The following is a 6000-nucleotide window of genomic DNA, read 5'->3' on the forward strand; positions in this document are numbered from 1 at the left end:
GCCCGCCCTGGCCTCCCAAAGTACTGGGATTACAGGTGTGAGCCACCGCGCCCAGCCGAGGTGAACATACATTTTATATGGTCTCAAAACAATCATAGGTTTGTAAAACAAAGAAATAGTAATTTGGTGATAATACCTGGACACAAAGGGATGCTTTACTCCATCATTCTGTCATTCAACTACTTATTTATTGAGCACCTATTATACTAGGCATGATTGGAGGAGCAGGGAAAGGGACTTTATTTAGATACAGATCTTGCTTTCAAGCATGTTAATGCTTAAGATTCCTTTAACAGGATGAAATAATATGTGTCCCCCAAGAGGAAGAAATCAAGGATTATTTCTTAGGAAGGGTGAGAGGGGAGTATACGTGATTAACAGAACCCCGATAGAAAAGCCTTAAATCTGAGCCAGCTTTGAAAGATAGATGGGATTTCAGAATGTGTCTTCAGGGGGACAGGTCTTTTTTGGGAAGCAACAGCAGAGGCACATTCGGAGGAGGCAGGAAGGGACAGAGTGTACGCCGGGAGGGTGAGAGCTGCACAAGAAATGAAAGGCAGTTAAACAATAATATTCACCATAGTTGATATGAGCTGAGCAAGGAACTTTCACACAATAGTGCTTCTTAAAACCCCCTCTGGTGTGTACTAATAGTCAACAGGAACTTGGTAGTGTAACCAGAGAACTGCTGTGAGGTTTACATTTCTTTAAATCTGGACCTTTAAAACATTTTTACAAAGTTTGCATTTTATTCCATAATACAAGTACATTTGTTTTCAGATAAAAAGTCTTAAATTATTTTCAGGAAAATGCCACAGTTTTGTATCATGGGAGTGGCCCCCATCCCTGGATGTACGTGACCTGAGTTTGAGAAGCATGGACATACATTTGCTCACATACTAATAGCAGAAAATAAGTACAGAAAGGAAGATTAATGTCAGATTGTGGTTGGCCTTGAGTGAGTAGTTCTTCTTCTTCTCATTTTTTTATTTTTTTTGTTTGATACAGAGTTTCGCTTTATCACCCAGGCTGGAGTGCAGTGGTGCGATCTTGGTCTCTAACCTCCACTGCCCAGGTTCCATTGATTCTCCCCACTCAGTTTCCCGAGTCGCTGGGACTACAGGCATCTGCCACCATGTCCAGCTAATTTTTGTATTTTTAGTAGAGACAGGGTTTTGCCATTTGGCCAGGCTGGTCTCGAGCTCCTGACTTCAGGTGATCCACCCGCCTCGGCCTCCCAAAGTGTTGGGATTACAGGCATGAGCCACCACGCCCAGCCTTGAGTGAGTAGTTCTAAGCTAATGCACTCAGTAGGAATTTTTTAGGAAATGAGGGATGATAGAAGGTTTTAAAGCAGGATAGGCACAAAACCCAAACTTGCTTGAGCCAGCAGGACTGACTTGGTAGCAATATTTCACATGGATTAGCTGGGGAAGAAGAAAGGAAAGCAGAAGCCCAATTAATAGCTACCAATGCAATCCAGCGTAGTGGTAGATATAAGGTAACAGAAGAGAAAAAAATACAGCATAGACTCGGAAAGGATGGAACTTGAAAGCTGATTGGAAGTTGGTGGATAATGATGAGAGAGGAACACACACTCTGGGTAACTCTAAGGCAGGTAACTGAAAGGTCCACTAAAGGAAATAGAAAATGTAAGGACCAGAGGAGCAAATTTGAAAGTAAAAGCCCATATGTTCCACTTTAAACCATTAAATTTCAGATAGCCAAGTTCCATTCTAGCAACCTGATGTCAAGAAGCATGAACTTTTTTTCAAAATTTCCATTTATTGCATTAAGGATGCATGGACTTCCAGTAAAATCTTAGATGTACTTAGTAATGATGTATCAATATTTTAAATCTATTTATATATTTATGTAGTTTTAATCACTTGTTACTACTAAAATATAACTTAATTCAGATTTTTTTGTTAAATATTAGAGATTTGGGGATTAAAATAAACAAGTTTCAATTAATAAACACAATACTTTTTTAGCATAGAGAAACATGATAAGAGATTAACAAAAGACTTTGAAGAATTAAATATATTTTATTACAATTAAATTGTATAAGGGAAGTAAAATACAAATTCAAGGAGAAAAGGAAAAGGTAAACTGGGAAAGAGTAGCTTCTTAATGTCTTTTTAAAATAGATGATGGGATGTATCACATTGTATGTATGTAGTTTCCATTGGATACATTTAAAATTGATGCGATTTCTATTTTGAAATATCAGTATTTACAATGTAGGAGAAATTGCATGCTTTTCAGCTATTTAAACTTACAATAAAAAATTGTAAATATCAATTTAGGAAATGTCAAAGGGGATATGTTGTTATTCAAATTATTTTAGGAGATACTTGAGCAAAATAAATTTGAAGAGCACTGCTCCAACATATGTAATTTGGAAATTGGGAGGTTCATCTTGCAACTAGACTGGAATCGCCTCTTTGGATGCTGCTTTTCTGAATTTGTGTTTCTTCTTGTTCCTCTTCACTTTGCTTGGACAACTCAGTGTGGCTGCAGCATGGAGTTTGTAGCTGGTGGTTTCCCTTGATGCAGTATTGCTAACCCCCACAAGGTCCCTAGATGGGGGTGGTGGTTTGGGTGAAATACTGAACACCTGCCAGGCCTCATGCTGGGTGGAAATCCTGGCTTTGTTTCATCCTTGGTGTGTGACCTTGGGCAAGTCACCCAACTTCTTTGAGTCCTATCTGTAAACAACTGATGTGGTTATATAAGCGTTAAGTAAAATCATGTCTACACATTACTTTGCACCATTTAGCATAACATAACAACTCAGTATAGTTCTTTTTTTTTTTTAATTATACTTTATGTTCTAGGGTACATGGGCACAATGTGCAGGTTTGTTACATATGTATACATGTGCCATGTTGGTGTGCTGCACCCATTAACTCTTCATTTACATTAGGTATATCTCCTAATGCTATCCCTCCCCCCTCCCTCCACCCCACAATAGGCCCCGGTGTGTGATGTTCCCCTTCCTGTGTCCAAGTGATCTCATTGTTCAATCCCCACCTATGAGTGAGAACATGCAGTGTTTGGTTTTCTGTTCTTGAAATAGTTTGCTGAGAATGATGGTTTCTAGCTGCATCCATGTCCTTACAAAGGACACAAACTCATCCTTTTTTATGGCTGCATAGTACTCCGTGGTGTATATGTGCCACATTTTCTTAATCCAGTCCATCATTGATGGACATAGTTCTTTTTAACTATTAAGAGTTGTGTATAGTCTTTATATACAGTATAGAACAAACAGTAGTTGTTCTCAGGGCAACTGGCACCTTCCCAAGTGGGTGAATTTAAAGACCTTTATCAGTTTTCTGCTTACCTTTTCTCTTTTAAGCAAAACAAGTGTTTCATTAAGTAAATGACTAACACAGGTAAATGACAGTAAAATGTTGAAATTGTTTTTGTTGTGCACTCTGCTTTCCAGCAGCCTTTAAACACCTTTTCTATCACTGGAGTATTGCTTTATTTGTGTGCCCTAAGGTAGTGTGTACAGGTAGGATGCACTATGGCTCTATAAATCAGATGCATTTACCCAAGCCTTGGGTTGGGAGGTGAGGAATGTGAATCTACTCTCCAGGTGAGGGTTCAGTAGAGCCATGAAATGTTCTTGGACACTTTCAAGTCTCTGGCACAGAAGTGGTCCTAGTGCTGGTGACCATAGTGATGGGAGGAGAGTCATGTCCCTGGTGGCTGTGCCAACTTTAGCACCTAGTTCGTGGTGGCAGAAGTAGGAGATAACCCATACAACTACTTTTGGACAATTTATGTATCTTTGCAGAATGCATGGCACCTATTTTGGAATCTCAGCCTTCTCAGATCTTCTGTAATTCTCTAATATCCTTTCAACAAACTTCTTTATCGGCTTCACCAGTCTACTACTTCCCAGAATGAAACAAATATACAATAGGTGATTTTAACAGGGCAAGTTTTGAAAGAAACAGGTATCTATGGTCTCATATTAGTCACAGCCTAATCTGATTTGGATCTTCCTCAGACTATTTTAGACTCTCCTTTTATGATGCCACACCTTACACACATAGTGCTATCTCATTGGTTCCTGCAAATCTCCAGGCTTTGTGTAAGGAAGCTATATTCTTCTGGTCTTTTAATTTGGAAGTTCTCAAACTTTTATCTGCTGTCAACATAGTGGATGAATATGAAATCATACCTGTTGTAGCAGTGGGGTGCTATGGGAGTAGAGGTGAACTGGAGACACTGCAAACTGGAGAAGCTGGAAAAAATAAGAACATTTACTGGATGAATGTAATTTGAAAAACTGCAGAGCAAAAGCTGATTTACCAATGTTTACCCCTCACACTGTCTACCACACCCCGACAGTATTAATCTAGACTTGGTATTTGTTTTATAAAGTCAGATCATAATGACAGACCTTAGATAGTAGTAAATAATATTTGTATTCTCCTTTTTATAGGTTTATGTGGAAAAGGAAGGACAACATCCCAGGAATGTGACCTTCTGAGAGGGACTTTGTCCTATAATTCATCCGTCTGGGGAACATGCATGAAATAAGACTTGGAGACAAAGAAAGGCTGAATGCAATAGTAAGCCGGTATAAAAATTATGTTCTGGGAAGCAAGGCTACGAGTTACAGAGGACCACTTTATTTATTTCTGTGTATTTATTTTCAATTGGTGTGATATTTAGAGTAGTCAATCCTTTTGACCCCTCTTAACTGCTTATTGATCAGAATACTGCTAATTCCGCATGAGGCACATACTTTTTAAAAAAGACTTCTTCAATTAAAGTGATGAATGTAATTCATTTATTCTTCAAATTTGCTCTGATATTAATTAATGAAAAAATGCATTACAGCCTTTTTGTAAAAGATGAGGGAAAGGTAAGTAAGGCATCCTCTCTCTGAGGGCTTCAGATTTTATCTCTAATACTCAAGATGATAAAGTTGATATTACATTAGCCTTAGATATGTTAGTAATCAAGTGTGGCCAGATAGCTGCCTCCTGATTACATATCTGAGAAGATAAATTGGTATTTATGTCAATCAAAGTCAACTTCAATTCACTTTTTGACTAGTTCCAAGTTTAATAGAGTGTTCTGCAAACAGAAGAAGCTTAAGAGATCAGCTGAAAATGAAAAAATTATTTACCCCTCAGCCATCTTCAGGCTAAAGATACATAGTCCCTCAATATATTCATTGAATGTGAGAAAGGCTGCAAAACTTCGCAGGTTTACTGATATGGCATAACTTTGGTTCATGAAAAAAGGTGTTTTTTTTTTTTAAATTATGAAAACAATGTCACAACATTACAAAAAGTTTGGCAAATACTAGGAAAAATATCAATCATAATTTAAACACTCAAACATTAAACCAAATGCAGTATTTTTGATATTCGTGGGTTCTCTTCCTTTTGTTTTTCATTCAAACCATCTTGCATTATTGCAATCATAATGTACTTATAAAAACTTTGTTCCTTCTTATTAAAGTTAGCTGAAGAAGGATTTTTATGTATTGCCATATGGACCTATAATTATCAATTTTAAAATTGCATAGTTTTCAATCGGGTAGATGCACTATAATTTAACATTCTCTTGACTGTGGACATCTCGTTTACTTTTAACTTTTTGCATAAAAGAGTTTCCAATGAATGTCTCGTGTTCATTGTGTTTTCCATTTTGGGGAGAATTTCTTTAAGATAATTCCTGGACTACATAATGACATTGTCTAAAAATTGGTGACTTTGGTAAGACCAATTACAGGAGGGTGTTAGAGACTAAAAGCCAGTTTTCAATGGGTTGAAGGGTGAGTGGGGGTGACATCCTAGAACATTTTTCTGCTGACTGTAGAAAATATTTTCGAGAAAAAGATTGAAGCTATAGGAACAGGAAAGAATGACTAAATGAAGGAGGTCCTGAAAAGGCAGGAGGGGTCCAGAATTGCTGAATGCCCATAGAAAGTTAATAGTAGGAAAAGGAACATCTGCCCCTCAAAGT

General features: G+C 37.6%; 1 long non-coding RNA gene across 1 annotated transcript in view; it reads left to right on the forward strand.

Moving 5' to 3' along the window:
- The window catches only part of LOC112422982 (uncharacterized), a 196859-nt gene extending 191204 nt beyond the window's left edge, over window positions 1–5655 (forward strand). Inside the window, exon 3 of the long non-coding RNA XR_011612449.1 lies at window positions 4463–5655. This is a non-coding gene — a long non-coding RNA (uncharacterized lncRNA). The remainder of the gene's footprint in view (window positions 1–4462) is intronic.
- Window positions 5656–6000: the final 345 nt, after the last annotated feature.

Source organism: Macaca nemestrina, chromosome 14 (assembly GCF_043159975.1).
Source record: "Macaca nemestrina isolate mMacNem1 chromosome 14, mMacNem.hap1, whole genome shotgun sequence".
In the NCBI taxonomy this organism is placed as follows: Eukaryota; Metazoa; Chordata; class Mammalia; order Primates; family Cercopithecidae; genus Macaca; species Macaca nemestrina.